Source organism: Anomaloglossus baeobatrachus, chromosome 3 (genome assembly GCF_048569485.1).
Source record: "Anomaloglossus baeobatrachus isolate aAnoBae1 chromosome 3, aAnoBae1.hap1, whole genome shotgun sequence".
Classification (NCBI taxonomy): Eukaryota; Metazoa; Chordata; class Amphibia; order Anura; family Aromobatidae; genus Anomaloglossus; species Anomaloglossus baeobatrachus.
Genome location: NC_134355.1, coordinates 37,859,135 through 37,880,932, shown reverse-complemented (window position 1 = coordinate 37,880,932; position 21,798 = coordinate 37,859,135). Strand labels below are relative to the sequence as shown.

At 48.4% G+C, this 21,798-nt stretch overlaps 1 protein-coding gene across 1 annotated transcript in view; it reads right to left on the bottom strand.

Moving 5' to 3' along the window:
• Positions 1–21,798, bottom strand: part of USH2A (usherin) — a 1,098,211-nt gene that overhangs the window by 867,651 nt on the left and 208,762 nt on the right. The window lies entirely within an intron of this gene.

The window sequence follows — 21,798 nt, the reverse complement described above, 5'->3', positions numbered from 1 at the left end:
AACAAAAAGTGCAATAAAATGCAAAAGATACAAAATTTTTAATGAGACCCAACAGCCAAAATGGTTTTTAGGCCCACATTGTATCACAAAGGTGAGCACACCTTCACATTTTTGTAAATATTTCATTATATCACTGATCTTCAAGCGTCACAGAGTGTCATTAACAGGTTGCAACAAAGATGCAGAGAGACTGTAAGGCAGAGAAAGGCAAAGACGTTGACGTCCTTTGGTTACATCCCACACTGACGACAGTTTCATTGAGAACAATGCCCTGCGGAGCGGGATCATGAATGCCACACAACTCCAGGCACATTTAAGGGAGATAAGCGGCACCAGGTGTCACATCAGACCATTTGAAACTGTTTACATCAGTGCGGTCTGCGAGCTAGATGACCTGCAAGGTACCTGACCGCATCACCAGGCACAAAAGTGATGTATGCTGGACGAGGGACCAGTGAAGTTGATTCTCACTGAGATGAAAAGATGGCTTCCAACAATGTTGGAGACAGCAAGAAAAGCGCTCTGCATTAGCCACTGTTGTCACCAGACGAGACATTGGGGGTGGTGTTACAGTGTGGTCAATTGTGTCTAATCAATACAGAATGGCCCTACACTGTGTGAATGGTAGTGACAGCCCCTACTACTGGAATAACATCATTAATACAGTCATTGTGCCTCTGCATGAACAACACCGGCCTAATTCCATCTTCATGGATGACAATGCTCCAGCTCATCAAGGTCGCATCATTAGAGAACGGCTGCTGGTAACTGTGGTACCCCAGATGGAGCGGCTGCACTTTCTCCATACTCGATCAGATAGAAAACCTATGGGATCAGCTGAGTCGCCGTGTAGAGGCCATAACTCTGTACTTCAGAACCCCAATGACCTGAGGGCCGTCCCTTCAAGAAGAGTAAAATGCTGGACTCCGCAGACAATGACTCCACTTGTGACCAGCAGGAGACATCAGCTGTAATTGATGCTCAAGGCCTCATGACAAGTTATTGAGACATTGACATTTCGGGGGGTGGAGGCATGAGGGGGTACCCACCACTTTTGTTGTTTTTGTTTGAATAAATTGAGATGAGGGAATCACCATTGCTGCGTCTACTGAAATGCCCGATAGTCATGATAAAATATCACTGTGGAGGGAATTGTGTACCGTTTCCAAAAGTTTCACCCAAAAGCTAAATATCCCTAACTTTTTGTGAGTAGTGTATATACAGTATATATATATACGAGATATATATATATATATATATATATATATATATATAAAGTTGATGGCTGTTGACTCTTCCCAGTCTCACAAGCTCGTTGCCTTGGAGTAACACTCGACTCTGCTCTATCCTTCAAGCCACACATCCAAGCCCTCTTCACCTCATGCAGAATGCAACTCAAAAATCGCAAGATCTCCTCTACTCTTCTCTTATCTCCTCTTCCCACAATCGCGTACAAGATTTCTCCCGTGCCTCCACATACTCTGGAACGCTCTACCCCAGCATATCAGACTCTCTCCTACTGTGGATAGCTTCAAGAGGAACCTGAAGACCCATCTCTTCCAACAAGCCTACAACCTACAATAGCCCTCAGTCCAGTACACCACTGCGCAACCAGCTCTGTCCTCACCTATTGTATCATCACCCATTCCCTGTAGACTGTGAGCCCTTGCGGGCAGGGTCCTCTCTCCTCCTATACCAGTCTGTTTTTTATTGTTAATGATTGTTGTACGTATACCCTCTTTCACTTGTGAAGGGCCATGGAATAAATGGTGCTATAATAATAAATAATAATAATAATGTGTATATATATATATATATATATATATATATATATATATATATATATATATATATGTAAAATGAACATACTCAATGGTTGCCAACTCATTTACTGAAGACTACTTGCAAAGTTGCTTAATTTTTGAAAAATGTTGATGCATTAGAACAATAAAAATTGGTTGCACACACCCAATACAATTATTACATTTTAAATCCCAGAAATTGAGCTACGTATTTTTAATTTATTGCCAAATAAATATTTCATCATTTCGGTAACCCAATAGTTATGAATATTTGTGATTTACTCTTTTATTGTCCCTTAAGAGTTGACAGGTCGATGTGGAATCCTCCATTATTGTTTTAAAGGCTGAAGGTTTTAAATTCCGCGGTGGTAACTATCTGTACATTTTTTCCATATGAGTAAGCTGATATTTCCGTTATTGACCTGCTTTGGCTTTCTAAGAGGCTTATCTTTAGATATCTTTATAACCAGCTGTATTGCTGATGGTGCAGTTGTTCTCATGCTGGTTAATAGGGCAGCATCTGGAGCATTAGTAAAAATTAAAAAATGAATAATTATATAAAATGATATAAACATCCAATAAGTATTAATTAGAAGTAATTACTAAAATTGTGGCATTGAGTCGAGATTTATGTGATTTACAACTGGCTCCTCTGATAGAAATTTGACAGGTAAATTGATTGAAATAGCGCGGTGGCCTCTGATAACCCCGAAATATCCAGGACAGGAATATCGTATTTATCTCTCGATGGTTTCGTTTACATTGAGAAACAATCATTATTTTAGCAATAGTTCCTCTTACTCTTCGGATATTATTAAGTATATACGTATATGGTTATTTAGTTATTTTACACTGTGCAGTTTAATCAAACAAATCCCATTAAGCAATTCTGAAATAATTTAGTAAATGGAGTTCACTGGTCAAACTGTGTCCACAAAGTGTATTTCTTGCACTGGAGGACCCAACATGTTATGCTTCTGTTTTCCTGCGGGGGCACTGCAGTGAAACTCTACACTCACTGCCAGGTTCACACTAAGAGAAAATATAAAGAAATATATGCCCCCCCATGCCTCCCTGAAGCTTCATGTCAAATATATATTATATTAAGTTCAGCTGTGGTATTCATGGGCTCTGTTTATTGGCATTTCAGGCACTTGTATGTGTTTTCCATGTAGCACAGTTGTGTGGGCAGTAGATGGCTATATTGTATAGACAAAAAATGGAAATAATACATAAGCAATTTATAGCTGTGTTCAGCAGGCACTATATGGAGGTGTTCGGTAGGCTGTACATTGGTGAGTTTGGCAGGCAGTTTACGGCCATGTTTGGCGGGCTGTACATGTTCATGTCCGGTGAACTGTAAATAGCTGTATTCGGTGGGCAGCACATGGCTGTGTTTGGTAGGCTGTACATAGCAGTGTTCGGTGGGCAGCACATGGCCATGTCCAGTGGGCAGTTTATGGCTGTGTTCTGAGGGCAGCACATGACATGATTGATGGGTAGTACATGGTTATGATCGTTGGGCAGTAGATGGCTGTGCATGGTGGGCAGTACATGGCCGTGTTCGTTGAGCAGTACATGGCTGTGTTCAGTGGGCAGTACATTGATGTGTTCGGTGGGCAATACATTGATGTGTTCGGTGGGCAGTACATTGATGTGTTCAGTGGGCAATACATTGATGTGTTCAGTGGGCAGTACATTGATGTGTTCGGTGGGCAGTACATTGATGTGTTCGGTAGGCAATACATTGATGTGTTCAGTGGGCAGTACATTGATGTGTTCGGTGGGCAGTAAATTGATGTGTTCGGTAGGCAATACATTGATGTGTTCAGTGGGCAGTACATTGATGTGTTCGGTGGGCAGTACATTGATGTGTTCGGTAGGCAGTACATTGATGTGTTCAGTGGGCAGTACATTGATGTGTTCGGTGGGCAGTACATTGATGTGTTCGGTAGGCAATACATTGATGTGTTCATTGGGCAGTACATTGATGTGTTCGGTGGGCAGTACATTGATGTGTTCGGTAGGCAGTACATTGATGTGTTCAGTGGGCAGTACATTGATGTGTTCGGTGGGCAATACATTGATGTGTTCAGTGGGCAGTACATTGATGTGTTCGGTGGGCAATACATTGATGTGTTCAGTGGGCAGTACATTGATGTGTTCGGTGGGCAATACATTGATGTGTTCAGTGGGCAGTGCATTGATGTGTTCGGTGGGCAATACATTGATGTGTTCAGTGGGCAGTACATCGCCGTGTTCAGTGGTCAGTATTTAACCATGTTCAGTGGGCTGCACATGGCCGTGTTCGGTGGGCAGTACGTGGCTAGGTTTGTTGACTGTACAAGGTCATATTATGTGGTCAGAACTATGTAGACAGCAAATGGCCGTATTATGTAGACAATATTATGGTCATAATACATACTTGGTGTTATGTGCAACAGGAGACTGATCATGCTGAGACTCACGTCGGACTAGCAATACTGCAGATGCACTTGGCACAAGAAACCACGGCTACGCTAGTCCTTAAGGGCCGAGACATTCTTCACCCACTTCTAATATAGGGAGGGGAGAGCTTTGACAAAGCTGTCGCAAGAAAGCTGGTGTCCGGTGAGGCGGATGATGTCAGAGGCAGGTAACAACAGTAAATCCAAAACTAGCAGCGCAGTATCAAATAAAAATAACAAAAACCTGGGCTATAGCCAGGGATGACAGAACAAAATTAACCATTAGCAAATGCTGAGAAGCAACCAGAAGCTTACCACAAACCACTCACCACACAATGCGCAAGGAAACTGAATAAACAACATGGGGCTGGGTTGGGGCAGAGATAAAATAGCCAGCCCAATGCTAATGATTACCCTCAGTTGATGCTTCCCTCCTAGCCATGTCCAGGGAGCCATTCGCTGCTCACTTGTATGACAGGGTGCACACATTCCCACCATTGGCTTACTCCAGGCAAGGCCGCAATCTGCATTGCCTGGAAACGGGAGACACAGCATCCCATGTTTCCTAGGCCGTGAAACAAGTGGGAGGCATGGCGTCCCGGTTGCCTATATCACACACTACTACCACATATGCAGCATCAACATGTATAGCCGCTCAACCCAAGTGCGCCATAGTCCCACCCCGGACAAACCGGGGGGAAGTTTGGCAACCGGAGGAAGATGGTTGCGAGTGTGACAGGTATTCCTAACACTTGGTACATGGCCTAGTTAATAGTTTATGACTCTATTATATGGATATGAATCTATTATGTAGGCAGTATATTAGCATATTATGTGGATGGCTGTGTTATGTGATGTCAGTAGAGCATGGCTGTCTTATGAAGGCAACATATTACTGTATTTTGCAGGAACCAGAAGTGTTTCTGCTTTCCTGGACTTTATTGGGTGGGTTTGGTACGTGGGCCACATATTGAGCCCCTCATTGATTCCTTTGTGCCTCTGATATTATGATCTTTATTTGTCCTTGATTTCGCCCCTACTTATTGTATAATATAATATACTGATACATGTTATTTTCATAAAAAGTTGTACATCAGATTTTAAAAACGACAAAAAAAAGGAAAATGTCATGTGCTCTATAGTGAGCGCTCAAATCCGCTCTCAGATGATTTACCCCAGTGGAGCTCTCACTATGCGGTCTCCTGAGTGACCCATTCAACACCCTTAAAAAGCATGATAAAAGCCAAAGCCGCAACACTGGCTGCAAATTTGTTTTATGGAATAATATTCCAACTGGGAATAAATAAAATGCATCATTTTGTTCGCCTCTGAATTTTATCTTCCGTTAAAGTCAAAAAGAACATGAAGAGGATTTTTTTTTCTCTTCTTATCATTTCTGCAATTCTATGAGGCATCCCCGCAGTAAATAGTCTCATTACAGCCGCTGCTAATTGGCATTGGCATATTAGAATTAAAATACTGCACAGAGGTGAAGACAGGACAAGAGGGATCTGCAAATCATCCGGCAGGTAAAGGTAGAGACGGAAACAATGGGCAATAACAAATCATCTGTACATACAATGCAACATCTATCTATCTATCTATCTATCTATCTATCTATCTATCTATCTATCTATCTATCTATCTATCCATCCATCTATCTATCTATCTATCTATCTATCTATCCCTCTATCTATCCCTCTATCTATCTATCTATCTATCTATCTATCCCTCTATCTATCTATCTATCTATCCCTCTATCTATCTATCTATCTATTTATCTATCTATTTATCTATCTATCTATGTATCTATCTATCTATCTATCTATCCCTCTATCTATCTATCTATCCCTCTATCTATCTATCTATCCCTCTATCTATCTATCTATCTATCTATCTATCCCTCTATCTATCTATCTATCTATCTATATCCCTCTATCTATCTATCCCTCTATCTATCTATCTATCTATCTATCTATCTATCCCTCTATCTATCTATCTATCCCTCTATCTATCTATCTATCTATCCCTCTATCTATCTATCCCTCTATCTATCTATCTATCTATCCCTCTATCTATCCATCTATCTATCCCTCTATCTATCCATCTATCTATCTATCTATCTATCTATATATATATATCCATCTATCTATCCCTCTATCTATCTATCTATCTATCTATCTATCTATCTATCTATCTATCTATCTATCTATCCCTCTATCTATCTATCCCTCTATCCATCTATCTATCTATCTATCCCTCTATCTATCTATCTATCTATCTATCTATCTATCTATCTATCTATCTATCTATCTATCTATCTATCCCTCTATCTATCCATCTATCTATCTATCCCTCTATCTATCTATCTATCTATCTCTCTATCCCTCTATCTATCCCTCTATCTATCCCTCTATCTATCTATCTCTCTCTCTATCTATCCCACTATCTATCTATCTATCTATCTATCTATCTATCTATCCCTCTATCTATCCCTCTATCTATCTATCTATCTATCTATCCCTCTATCTATCTATCGATCTATCTATCTATCTATCTATCTATCTATCTATCTATCCCTCTATCTATCCCTCTATCTATCTATCTATCTATCTATCTATCTATCTCTCTCTATCTATCCCTCTATCTATCCATCTATCTATCTATCCCTCTATCTATCTATCTATCTATCTATCTATCCCTCTATCTATCTATCTATCTCTCTCTCTCTCTCTAGCTATCCCTCTATCTATCTATCTATCTATCCCTCTATCTATCCCTCTATCTATCCCTCTATCTATCTATCTATCTCTCTCTCTCTATCTATCTATCCCTCTATCTATCCCTCTATCTATCTATCTATCTATCTATCTATCTATCCCTCTATCTATCTATCTATCTATCTATCTATCTATCCCTCTATCTATCCATCTATCTGTCTATTTATCTATCTGTCTATCTATTCATCTATCTATTCAATTCAATTTTTCAATTCAAAGAAGCTTTATCAGCAGGGATAAATATACATTAGTTTTGCCAAAGCAAGTGTACAAAACGTAAGGACTGTGGGGATGATGGCTAGGAGCACATTCAGGGTGGAGACTATGGAAGTCCTTGGAATATTATACATCTCAATGACCCACGCTCACAAAATGCGCGGCTATACAGAAGCGGTATGATTTAGGTCGCAGGGTTCATGACCAAACCAGAGCTCAGTGGAATGGGGGCCCATCAACCCCAGAGCCTGCTTGAGATGGATGTTCATCCTTGGAGTGGCATCTTGCGTCGCTATAGCATGGATGTCAATGTCAGCTGCCGGTCACTGTGCACTGGCTACAGAGGAGGATGCCACGCGGCGTGGGAGCTGGGGAGGGTGAGCACGTGTTTTTTTTCTTGCGTTCAAGACACAACAGAGACATATATACCAGGAGTGGTCTTATATACCAAGAGGTGGACATATAAAATAGGAAGGGGGACAAATAAACCAGGAGGGGTGCATGATGGGGACATACAGTACAGACCAAAAGTTTGGACACACCTTCTCATTCAATGAGTTTTCTTTATTTTCATGACTCTGAAAATTGTAGATTCACATTGAAGGCATCAAAACTATGAATTAAAACATGTGGAATGAAATACTTAAAGTGTGAAACAGCTGAAAATATATTGAATGTTCTCAGTGAGAGGAACAAAATTATAGTCTTGTGATACCTTTTAATGGCTAACTTAAATAAAATAAAGTGATGTTACAAAGCAAGCTTTCGAGACATCTCAGGTCCCTTCATCAGGCATGGTATGACAAAATATCTGAAGAAACACAAATATATGCACAAACAAAGCAGAGGGATGACATAATAAAAGACATTTAAATAAACAAACAATGAGCTTATAAAGTGAATCCTTAATTAGCTTTCATTAGTGGTGTGAGAGTTTTATTGTCCCAATATCCATGTAGGATCAGAGGTCTGGTGAGTCTCTGTATGAAGGTAAAAGGTATCACAAGATTATAATTTTGTTCCTCTCACTGAGAACATTCAATAATTTTTCCACTGGCTAACACGGTACCAAAACCTTTTCACTTGTAACTGAAAATATGTCTTATATTCTAGGTCAGGGGTGGGGAACCTCCGGCCCGCGGGCCGCATGCGGCCCGCCATGACCTTTTATGTGGCCCCCGGGCAGATTCCCGGGGGAGGCAGTGCTGGTGCTGTCACCGCAGTTTGCTGCCGCCGGCCCTTTAAATCCACACATTGCTGTTTGTGCTGCAATGTGTTCTCCCGTCGGCCAGTGCCAATTGTGGGCGGGTCCACAGCAGCCTCACAGCTTCTAGCCTTGTGTGTCCGCCCCCTGCCCTCCGGAGATCAGTGCCTGCCTTCTCCTTCTGATGCAGTGTCCGGCTCCTGCACTCCGGTGATGTGAGTGCAATGCTGCTGTGAGTCCAGCGCTCACCCTCTGCTGCTATGTACCCTGCCCAATGCTTTGTGCCTCCCCACACCAGTTCTGTAAACCCTCTCCCCCAGAGTTGCATATAACTCTCAGCGCAGTGTGGCCCCCAATGTCCTGTGTGCACCCCTCCCTCAGTCCTGTGTGCAGCCCCCCAATGTCCTGTGTGCAGCCCATCACCCAGTAGTCCTGTTTGCACCCCCCCAATCCTGTGTGCACCCCTCCCCCAGTCCTGTGTGCAGCCCCCCAATGTCCTGTGTGCACCCCCACACAATCCTATGTGCAGCCCATCACCCAGTCCTGTGTGCACCCCCCAGTCCTGTGTGCACCCCCCAGTCCTGTGTGCACCCCCTCAGTCCTGTGTGCACCCCCCAGTCCTGTGTGCACCCCACCAGTACTGTGTGCACCCCCCCAGTCCTGTGTGCACCCCCCCCGTCCTGTGTGCACCCCCCCCAGTCCTGTGTGCAGCCCCCCCAGTCCTGTGTGCAGCCCCCCCAGTCCTGTGTGCAGCCCCCCCCAGTCATGTGTGCACCCCCCAGTCCTGTGTGCACCCCCCAGTCCTGTGTGCACCCCCCCAGTCCTGTGTGCACCCCCCCAGTCCTGTGTGCACCCCCCCAGTCCTGTGTGCACCCCTCCCCAGTCCTGTGTGCACCCCTCCCCCAGTCCTGTGTGCAGCCCCCCCCAGTCCTGTGTGCAGCCCCCCCAGTCCTGTGTGCAGCCCCCCCCAGTCATGTGTGCACCCCCCAGTCCTGTGTGCACCCCCCAGTCCTGTGTGCACCCCCCCAGTCCTGTGTGCACACCCCCAGTCCTGTGTGCACCCCCCAGTCCTGTTTGCACCCCCCCAATCCTGTGTGCACCCCTCCCCCAGTCCTGTGTGCAGCCCCCCAATGTCCTGTGTGCACCCCCACACAATCCTATGTGCAGCCCATCACCCAGTCCTGTGTGCACCCCCCCAGTCCTGTGTGCACCCCCCAGTCCTGTGTGCACCCCCTCAGTCCTGTGTGCACCCCCCAGTCCTGTGTGCACCCCACCAGTACTGTGTGCACCCCCCCAGTCCTGTGTGCACCCCCCCGTCCTGTGTGCACCCCCCCCAGTCCTGTGTGCAGCCCCCCCCAGTCCTGTGTGCAGCCCCCCCAGTCCTGTGTGCAGCCCCCCCCAGTCATGTGTGCACCCCCCAGTCCTGTGTGCACCCCCCAGTCCTGTGTGCACCCCCCCAGTCCTGTGTGCACCCCCCCAGTCCTGTGTGCACCCCCCCAGTCCTGTGTGCAGCACCCCCAGTCCTGTGTGCAGCCCCCCCCAGTCCTGTGTGCAGCCCCCCCCAGTCCTGTGTGCAGCCCCCCCCAGTCCTGTGTGCTGCCTCCCCAGTCCTGTGTGCTGACCCCCCAGTCCTGTGTGCTGCCCCCCCAGTCCTGTGTGCTGCCCCCCCAGTCCTGTGTGCAGCCCACCCAGTCCTGTGTGCAGCCCCCCCCAGTCGTGTGTGCAGCCCCCCCCAGTCGTGTGTGCAGCCCCCCCAGTGATGTCTGTGCCTCCCCCCCAGTGATGTCTGTGCCTCCCCCCCAGTGATGTCTGTGCCTCCCCCCCAGTGATGTCTGTGCCTCCCCCCCAGTGATGTCTGTGCCCCCCCCCAGTGATGTCTGTGCCTCCCCCCCAGTGATGTCTGTGCCTCCCCCCCAGTGATGTCTGTGCCTCCCCCCCAGTGATGTCTGTGCCTCCCCCCCAGTGATGTCTTTGCCTCCCCCCCAGTGATGTCTGTGCCTCCCCCCCAGTGATGTCTGTGCCTCCCCCCCAGTGATGTCTGTGCCTCCCCCCAGTGATGTCTGTGCCCCCAGCCCCGCGTGTGGTGTCTGTGCCCCCAGCCCCGCGTGTGGTGTCTGTGCCCCCAGCCCCACGTGTGGTGTCTGTGCCCCCAGCCCCGCGTGTGGTGTCTGTGCCCCCAGCCCCGCGTGTGGTGTCTGTGCCCCCAGCCCCATGCCCCCAGTTAATTAATTGCTTCACCCAATATAGCAGGGTCATTTAAACATTGATAATTTTGTGCGGCCCCCGAAGGTTGGTAGAAATTTCCAAATGGCCCCCAACAGAAAAAAGGTTCCCCACCCCTGTTCTAGGTTCTTCAAAGTAGCCACCTTTTGCTTTGATTACTGCTTTGCACACTCTTGGCATTGTCTTGATGAGCTTCAAGAAGTAGTCACCGGAAATTGTCTTCCAACAGTCTTGAAGGAGTTCCCAGAGATGCTTAGCACTTGTTGGACTTTTTGCCTTCACTCTGCGGTCCAGCTCACCCCAAATCATCTCGATTGGGTTCAGGTCTGGTGACTATGGAGGCCAGGTCATCTGGTGTAGCACCCCATCACTCTCCTTCTTAGTCAAATAGCCCTTACACAGCCTGGAGGTGTGTTTAGGGGTCATTGTCCTGTTGAAAAATAAATGATGGTCCAACTAAATGCAAACCGGAGGGAATAGCACGCCGCTGCAAGATGCTGTGGTAGCCATGCTGGTTCTGTATGCCTTCAATTTTGAATAAATCCCCAACAGTGTAACCAGCAAAGCACCCCCACACCATCACACCTCCTCCTCCATGCTTCACGGTGGGAACCAGGCATGTAGAGTCCATCCGTTCAACTTTTCTACAAAGACACGGTGGTTGGATCCAAAGATCTCAAATTTGGACTCATCAGACCAAAGCACAGATTTCCACTGGTCTAATGTCCATTCCGTGTGTTCTTTAGCCCAAACAAGTCTCTTCTGCTTGTTGCCTGTCCTTAGCAGTGGTTTCCTAGCAGCTATTTTACCATGAAGGCCTGCTGCACAAAGTCTCCTCTTAACAGTTGTTCTAGAGATGAGAAGGTGTGTCCAAACTTTTGGTCTGTACTGTATATCCAGGAGTGGCCCACGATAGGGATATATATACACCAGGAAGGGGACATATATACCAGGATGGGGCCCAGGAAGGAGACATATATACCAGGAGGGGACAAATAAACCAGGAAGGGTGTCACGCTCCCGGTGTCCCAGCAGCGCTCCTTACCTACTGGGCCGGTTTCACCATCCAGGCACCGCTCCGTACCCACTGATCCGGTCGCACCTGCATTGCACCGCTCCATACCCACTGATCTGGTCACACCTGCATTGCACCGCTCTGTGCTCACTGATCCAGTCTCGCCATCGCACCACCGCTCCTTGCTCACTGGTCCAGTCCATGCGTCCACCGGTCACGCCTGCCGCTCCCGCTCTTGCTCCCCTGAGTCCTGTTCCAGGTCTCAGGAGTCTGACTCTGACTGATGCCTCTGTATAGGACCGGGCCGCGCCCACTCACCTGGTCTTATAGGCCCAACACTGCTGCAACAGGAAATGACCTGAGGCTGTGCTGGCTGGGTATATAAGACTGGCCTTTCCATGTGGGCGGGGCCTGATCATCGCTTGTGTTTCTTTGCTTTGTCTTGTGAGCTAGGTGCTCAGGTCCTTTTGTTCCTGTTTCCTGTATTACTTCCTTAATGTACGCTGTGACCCTAGTGACCTGGTCCTGTCTTTGCTTCCTGATACCTGCACCTGTTCCTGTACTGTCCTACGGGACTCCATGACCCTGGTGACCTGGTTCTTCCCGTTCCTGCCACGCTAGTGCTCCAGCTACCGTGTACCCTGCCCTCCTGGTGGGGTGCTCGGTCCAGTGAATCCACCTCCTGGGCCTACCAGTCCTCCCCGGCCCTCACAAAGGGGATATACAGTATTTACCAGGAAGGGAAGGTCTCAGGATGGGGACATATATGCGAGGAGTGGCTCTGGATGGGGTAATTTTACCAGGAAGGGGACATATTTACTAGGATAGGGACATATATACCACAAAGGGGACATATAAGCCTGGATATAAACTAGGAGTGGCCCATGATGGGCACATCTATACTAGGAAGGGGCATATTTACCAGAATATGGACATATACATCAGGAGGAACACAGGATAAGAACATATCTACCAGGATGGGTACATATATACCAGCATGAGGACATATATAAGGACAGTCACTGTTAGAGGTTTTCTGATGGACCTGGAGAAGGGGTTTACAGAATTCCAGGTAGTATATTACTATTGGGTTTGAATTCCACCTTGACCAGTCTGGGTATGTGTGAGGGCCTCAGACTTTGCTACCGTACAGGAAGATTGTGGTGATGATGCCATTGAAGATTTTTATCCAGACCTTCACTGACAGCTTCAAATGGTAGTTTTCTTCGGATGGCATAGTAGGTTCTGCAGGCCTTGTCTTTCAGGGTCTCTATAGCTTGTTTGAAGTACCTTATATGGTGACTTTCCAGGCCCAGGTAGGTGTATTTGTCCATTCCAGTGAGAATGCAGTTGTTTAGCACAAAGGAAGGGTTCTTGTCCGATCTTGTGTTTCTCCTTTGGAACACCATAATGTTGGTTTTCCCTGAGTTGGAGCATATTAAATTCCATTTAGTACGGAAGAGATTTTGGTTAATTTCTATCCTGCAGTAATATCACAGGTAGCTTTAACCTCAGCTGCAGCCGCTCCCTTCTGCTATAAATATCTGCTCTTCACCGCCTACGCTGCTATAGCTCATATCTATGCTGTCCACTTTGAAAGAGCCAGTCTCTGGAGAAGCTGAGGTGTCGCTTTTGTTGCAGCTGAGATGTTTCTATGAGAGAAGCTTTGGAGTGTTATTTGTTATGTCTTTTCTCACCCATTTGTCTTACCTTTCTCGTTTTGTTTTATTCCAGTGGCCTTCACTAGTCAGAGTGAGTTCGGGGCCAGCGAGGGCCTAGGCACGTGACGGCACTTATAAAGGGACCCATCTAGCGAAGTTAGGGTGTGCAGGGATCAGCCTCAGGTGAGTGTTAGGAGGTGACCCCGCTCCTCTCTCCCTAGCGCCAGGGCCTTCCATTGTACTGTTACCCTGGTGTTTTTGATGTGCTGTGCCACATACCGGTTGTCCTCTTGTACCTGGCGTGACACCTGCAGTCACACCGGCCCGGATTATCAATCTATTAATTCATCTTCTATCTGGCTGTGATGCCCTGGCCTATCAGGTCGTCACAGGGTATTGTGCAATCTGCCCTTCTGCACAGTATCCAATCCTACTTGGTTACGGATCCCTGTTCTTTGGTGTTGCTAAGATCAGAGCCAGTCAAAACCCTAGGAACACTTTACACCATACCCACCAGACACACCATTGGGGGGCCTGAAGGGAATAGGGCCGCCCATTTAAGGGGTTGATAGGGAAAAGTGAAAAAGCGAAAAGAGAAGCGAGAAAGGAGTGGAAGGAGTAGGAGTGTGGAGTGGTGGCTCTCTGAGAGGGAGAGGTCACCGTGTTGGAGCAGGGCTCCTCAAGTCTACTAGGTGGCAGATGTTGGTCTAGGCCTGGTAGAAGCTGGAACCCCGGTCGCAGGGGATCGTGTCAAGGGGCACGGATTGCCGAGGACGGCCTTGAGCCATCTCCGGGCAGGGGCCAGGGAACGACAGGGTACGTGGACCCTAGGCCGGGAAGTAGCTTCAAGTGTCCTGGTAATTTACCCGACGGGGGTGAAGTCTTCAAGATTCATCCCTCACCCGCTCCAAAATCGGGGTACTAGTGTCGCGGGCGGGGAGGAGGGTGTCAGCACACCGCGCTCACCCCTTCTGCTCGGGTCCGGCAGTTGCTCCTGGTGGCTCGAGCTGCGGGCCGGATCCCGGGGCGTCTCGAGCGACACTCCTCGCCCGTGAGTGAAAGGGGGGGTGTTTGTTGGGATTATAGTTCGTGACGCCACCCACGGTGGTGGTGATGGCACCACCGCTGCTCAGTGTGGGGGTCCCGGGGATGGTGATTGGAGCAGCCAGGTGTTGTGTTGCCCCTCCGTGGGTAGGGGTTGGTGATCCCGGGGCCCGGTGAAGAGATGTGAAGTGTAGGGCCTGGAGGGCGCAGGGACGCGGGGGCAGCGCTGTGCCTTGCGGCACTGTGGTACTCACTCAGCCTGAGACACGGACACAGTTTGTACGGTAAACCAACGGCTGGTAGGACGGTCCCACAGACGGTTGCACCTGCACTCCCGGTAGTTAACGGTGTTGTCACTCTTCCCTGCACCTTGTGTTCTGATGGTGGTAGCGGTGGATTCCCTCCGGTTACTCGCTCCCCGGCTGCAATCTGGGCCGGAGGAGCTCTACACTTTGCCCGCAGGCGCTGGCCCTGGGGAAACTGGTGCCTTGGCGGTGGCGGTGTCTCCCCGGTAATGGTCAGGCTGTTGCCGTCAATCGGGACTTTGTTGCTGGGAGATCTACGTCCCCTTCACTAACGGATTTAGCAGATCTGACGACTCCTAGCCCTGCTGGGGTCCGAAAGGCCCCTGTCCTGGTGCTGACTGTCCTTCGGAACACTGCTCCAGACCACCGGGCACACAGCCAACGGGGTCCTTCCAGGAACCTCCGAACTGTCCCACTCTGGACAGCCACCGTCGTTGTCAACCTTGCTGGTTCCGTCCGGACACACAGTCACGGACCTTCAGGCTTTTCTGTCACTTTCTACTTTCTCCTTTCTACTTTCACTCCTTGTGGTTTACTCTAGCCCTTCACTGGACTTTCTCTCGATGTTCACTCAAGCTCCTCCTGAGCTAATCTGCCTGTTTTCCTCCCTCCTCCAGCACTGTGACCTCCTCGGTGGGCGGAGCCAACCGCCTGGCCCACCCCCTGGTGTGCATCAACAGTCTCTGGAAGAGGGCAACAAGGATTTGTGTTTTGACTGTGGTGTTCCTACCTGGGATGTGGGGTGTGGTGGTGTTGTGTTCTGTGTCCCCTGGCTTGCCCAGGGCGACACATTCCCCCTTAGCAAAATGCAGACCGTCCGCGGGCTGCCGTCCTACACCGGTTTTATTTTTCTGTGAAAAAGGGGATAACAGGTTAAACATATATACATTTTCAATAACTCTTCCCAAGACGGGAGGCACATTTTCTTTTAACGTTACAACGGTGTACGGTCACGGTTTCCGCTCTCTCCCACCCAAGCAACCTGGCCCTGATGCTGCCCCTAAAACCCAGGCAGCACCCCTTGACCCACAGTCCAGCACAAGTCACCCGAGCGGGATCTGTCCTTCCCTCCAGAGGGTAGCCACCGGTCCCTTTGGTGGCTGGGCCCTGGCCTGCTCTGCTCAGGGCCCTCCCTCCAACCTGCCTCTCCGGAGGCGGCATTGCGGAAACGGTAACGGTACCCAACATATTTACAAGCCACTAACGTTTGTGGTTGCCCTGCAGAGTTCACGGGCTTGTCCATGGATAGTTCCCATGCATTTTTAAACTTTAAACGGTCCCCACGGGGACAACGGTGCCGGCTCCAGCCGGTTGCTAATCACACAGATAATCAGGTGAAAACTCGGATAATCATCTTTCATTTTTGGCAAAACTTTTAAACTTTTCAAACAAACAGGTGGTCCCAACGGGGACGGTGCTGCGGGCATCCATTGCCCTACTCCAGTTCCTCTACTAAGGTGGACCCATCCTCTGCCACCAGCACCTCAAACATGCACTGACATGCCTGCTGCGACAGAGGTACCCGGTACCCATTTCCACCGGTACGCAGAGTATGATAAACCACAGGGTCCCCCACATAGCGGGAACGCTCAATTGCTCCTTCAGCCGCAACAGCGGGCCCGGAGCTGGGACAGTAGTCGTCATTTCTTGTTCCTGCGTCAGGCGGGTTGCCGCCAGCTGCCGCAGCATCCTGGTCCCCAGCATCCAACACTTCATCCCCATCTGCGGTAACATGGAGCAGCAGAGTAGACGAGCTTAGGTGGAGGCGCCCCATCAGTGACGGCAAGGGCGATGCATAGGCCGAAACTAGGCCGGGCCCCTCAGCCGCAGCGGCCGGTCCAGGTAGGACATAGGGACGTGGGTCACCAGTCGGTTCTGCTACATCTATTCCCCTTTCGCCCATCGGGGCAGTTGTAATCAGCTCCTCCACCTCGTTGGTCCACTGCTCCAGCATCCGAAAGATCTGATCCTGCTGGCGTTGGTGGAATTGTATCACCCGGGCCTTCATCCAAGCCACAGTCCCGGGCTCAGGGTCTGGCACAGTCTCTACTGGGACTTCAGGCACCACGCTGTTAAGGGGTCGTGGTTCTAGCGGTTCCCCTTGGTGCATTTCAGGGCCGTCCTGGACGTCTGCAGCCGGCTGGTCCGCCGGAGCGGCCAGGCAGGGTATCGCTACCGGTTGGGCAGGTAGCGGGCCTAGTGGCGGGGCGGCAGCCACCATCGCGGGTAGCGGGGAGAGAGGCAGGGTGAGCGGGAGCCGGCCGGGCCTCTCAGCCGCAGCGGCCGATCCTTCAGGAATACAGGGGCGTGGGTCACTTACCCGCTCCTCCAAATCCTCTTCTGCCTCGCGTCTCCACATAGCAGCCACCACGTCCGCCATGTCGGTCTCCCACTCCTCCAGGAGGAGTTGCATATGGGCCTGCAGACGGTTACTCAGCGGGACGGTCCGGTCCCTCAACCACGTCGCCGTGCCGGGCGCGGGGGCTTCCTCGTTGCGAGCTGAATCTTGCATCTTGGTAACGAGGCTTTTCCAGGAACCCAATCAGTCTGCAGAGTCCTGGCGTCCCTGCTCTTATAGCCGCAGCTACATGCGGCCAGCCGCCATTTCGTCCCCCTTAGCTCTTTCCGGCCCCTCCTCTCTCGGGGCGGAGTTTTGGCCTTCGCGCCTCTACTGCTCGAGAAGACGCTCGAGCGGGAACTTTTCGCGCCAAAGATGGCGGCTTCTGGAATTTTTCTGCCGGATACCTCCGGCGGTAACAAGGCGCACCTCTACCAGACGGCAGAGCGGTAAGATCCTGTTCGTGACGCCAAGTTGTCGCGGGCGGGGAGGAGGGTGTCAGCACACCGCGCTCACCCCTTCTGCTCGGGTCCGGCAGTTGCTCCTGGTGGCTCGAGCTGCGGGCCGGATCCCGGGGCGTCTCGAGCGACACTCCTCGCCCGTGAGTGAAAGGGGGGGTGTTTGTTGGGATTATAGTTCGTGACGCCACCCACGGTGGTGGTGATGGCACCACCGCTGCTCAGTGTGGGGGTCCCGGGGATGGTGATTGGAGCAGCCAGGTGTTGTGTTGCCCCTCCGTGGGTAGGGGTTGGTGATCCCGGGGCCCGGTGAAGAGATGTGAAGTGTAGGGCCTGGAGGGCGCAGGGACGCGGGGGCAGCGCTGTGCCTTGCGGCACTGTGGTACTCACTCAGCCTGAGACATGGACACAGTTTGTACGGTAAACCAACGGCTGGTAGGACGGTCCCACAGACGGTTGCACCTGCACTCCCGGTAGTTAACGGTGTTGTCACTCTTCCCTGCACCTTGTGTTCTGATAGTGGTAGCGGTGGATTCCCTCCGGTTACTCGCTCCCCGGCTGCAATCTGGGCCGGAGGAGCTCTACACTTTGCCCGCAGGCGCTGGCCCTGGGGAAACTGGTGCCTTGGCGGTGGCGGTGTCTCCCCGGTAATGGTCGGGCTGTTGCCGTCAATCGGGACTTTGTTGCTGGGAGATCTACGTCCCCTTCACTAACGGATTTAGCAGATCTGACGACTCCTAGCCCTGCTGGGGTCCGAAAGGCCCCTGTCCTGGTGCTGACTGTCCTTCGGAACACTGCTCCAGACCACCGGGCACACAGCCAACGGGGTCCTTCCAGGAACCTCCGAACTGTCCCACTCCGGACAGCCACCGTCGTTGTCAACCTTGCTGGTTCCGTCCGGACACACAGTCACGGACCTTCAGGCTTTTCTGTCACTTTCTACTTTCTCCTTTCTACTTTCACTCCTTGTGGTTTACTCTAGCCCTTCACTGGACTTTCTCTCGATGTTCACTCAAGCTCCTCCTGAGCTAATCTGCCTGTTTTCCTCCCTCCTCCAGCACTGTGACCTCCTTGGTGGGCGGAGCCAACCGCCTGGCCCACCCCCTGGTGTGCATCAACAGTCTCTGGAAGAGGGCAACAAGGATTTGTGTTTTGACTGTGGTGTTCCTACCTGGGATGTGGGGTGTGGTGGTGTTGTGTCCTGTGTCCCCTGGCTTGCCCAGGGCGACACACTAGCGCAACAAGGTGATGTGACTTTTCCCAAAACACAGTCCATCCTAAGCGTGAACCCTGAGAGCAAGCTCACTCTGTTAGCCATACGGGTGAGCGGGACCCGATTAGTTCCACACTATAGGGTCCAACAGTGAAAAGGTGCCCCGGAAAAGGCCACAGGCTAACAAGCAACACCAAGGGCACAGATCCAAGCGTGCTCCCTCCCTGCTGCAGCGGTGCTCAGAATTCTGGTTTACAAGCTGTCGGTGTCAGTATTCTTGGACTGAGTGAGTATGCAGAAACCCTTCCTTTTCCCAACGGCACCCCTTCATCATCACCAACGGGCCCCAGGACACAACCCTCTACCCACGGAGGGGTTAAACATCTTGCTGCCATACCACCGCCACCGGGCTCCCCCCAACAGCAGTGGTGGTACTCCATTTTACCACGCACCGTGGGTGGCGTCACAAACTTCTAACTCCCCTGTATATCCTCCCCTTTTCAAACTCGAGTGTCCACACGAACCCCCGGGTCCGGAGACCCCTCGAGCCACCGCAGTTCCAGATCCGAGCGGCTCGGCCTCTGACACGGGGGCGGTATATGTCCATATCCATCCGTCTATCTATCCAACTATCCACCCTTATGGACACCTATACATCTATTCTGGGGATTGATATCTCTTCTATAAATCTGTTTTCACTTGTAGATTACATTTTTTGGCAGTAGACAGAATTATAAAATGCAGGTTAATACATATCAGACCTATATGAATTGTAAGTTAATAGATAAAGCTAAATATATATGAGCAAGGTTGAGCAAAAGGATAGAAGTCGATGGATAGATAGATAGATAGATAGATAGATAGATAGAGGGATAGATAGATAGAGGGATAGAGGGATAAATAGATAGATAGATAGATAGATAGATAGATAGAGGGATAGATAGATAGATAGATAGATAGATAGATAGATAGATAGATAGATAGATAGATAGATAGATAGATAGATAGATAGATAGATAGATAGATAGATAGATAGATAGAGGGATAGATAGATAGATAGAGGGATAGATAGATAGATAGATAGATAGATAGATAGATAGATAGATAGATAGATAGAGGGATAGATAGAGGGATAGATAGAGGGATAGATAGATAGATAGATAGATAGATAGATAGATAGATAGATAGAGGGATAGATAGATAGATAGAGGGATAGATAGATAGATAGATAAAGGGATAGATAGATAGATAGATAGAGGGATAGATAGATAGATAGATAGATAGATAGATAGATAGATAGATAGATAGAGGGATAGATAGATAGATAGATAGATAGATAGATAGATAGATAGATAGATAGATAGAGGGATAGATAGATAGATAGCGGGATAGATAGATAGATAGATAGAGGGATAGATAGATAGATAGATAGATAGATAGATAGATAGAGGGATAGATAGATAGATAGATAGATAGATAGCGGGATAGATAGATAAATAGATAGATAGAGGGATAGATAGATAGATAGATAGATAGAGGGATAGATAGATAGATAGATAGATAGATAGATAGAGGGATAGATAGATAGAGGGATAGATAGATAGATAGAGGCATAGATGGATAGATAGAGGGATAGATAGATAGATAGATAGATAGATAGATAGAGGGATAGATAGATAGAGGGATAGATAGATAGATAGATAGATAGATAGATAGATAGATAGATAGATAGAGGGATAGATAGATAGATAGATAGATAGATAGATAGATAGATAGATAGATAGCGGGATAGATAGATAGATAGATAGATAGATAGATAGATAGAGGGATAGATAGATAGAGGGATAGATAGAAGGATAGATAGATGGATATATAGATAGATAGATAGAGGGATAGATAGAAGGATAGATAGATGGATAGATAGATAGATAGATAGATAGATAGATAGATAGATAGATAGATAGAGGGATAGATAGATAGATAGATAGATAGAGGGATAGATAGAAGGATAGATAGATGGATAGATAGATAGATAGATAGATAGATAGATAGATAGATAGATAGATAGATAGATAGATAGATAGATAGAGGGATAGATAGGATAGATAGATGGATAGATAGATAGATAGATAGATAGATAGATAGATAGATATTCAAAATTGTATCTCATATCTCATTATTTTTTGTAAATGGATATATGAATAATAATCGGGGTAATTTTAAATTGAAAAAGGGGAAAACCAGACAGACGCTTTGTGGTATTGATTTTTTTTTCCACAGGACAAATAGTTTCTGAAGTGTTAATATCGAGGAACCTTCTTATTGCATGGGCTCTCCAGGTTCTTTAAGATCCAACCCAGCAATCAATTAAAAACATCATTTTTCTTGAGGGAAAACTTCTCACATCAAGTGAATTTCATAAACACAAATCTGTCACGGTTTCTATAAATCATCAACCTGTGACGCTCATTGATCGGTCATTATTGTTCACAAAAGAATTGCCAATAGGATGAGAAATCACTGCAGCATTCATCCAGTAGAGGGCCACAGACCCGCGCAGCCGGGACACAGGAGCACCAGCACTGTGCACTGGAGGATGGGAGCGAGGGAAGGAGAAAGGACAGAGAATAACGCCTAAACTTACCCAGATAGATGGATGGATGGATGGATGGATGGATAGAGTGATCGAGTACAGTAATAAAGGCAGGCGCGTGAGTATGACCGGATTCAGTACATAAGCAGGTATACAGAGAGATAGAAAGATATGAGATAGGGAAAAGAAAGGAAAGACAAAAGGAGGGAAGGAAGGAAGAAAGAAAAAAAATGTAGGAAAGGAAGCAAGACAGAAAGAAACAAGGGAAAGAAAGAAAGAAACAAACAAAGAAAAAGATGTGGAAAGGAGGGAAGGAATGAAAGTAAGGAAGGAAAAGAAAGAAAGAAGGAAAGCAAGAAAGTAAGAAAGAAAGGAAAAATAAATAAATAAAGAGATGTGGGAAGGAGGTAAGGAAAGAAAGTAAGGAGGAAAAGAAAACAAATAAAGAAAAAGAAACAAAAATAGAGAAGGAGGAATGGGCGGATGGAGAGATAGACTA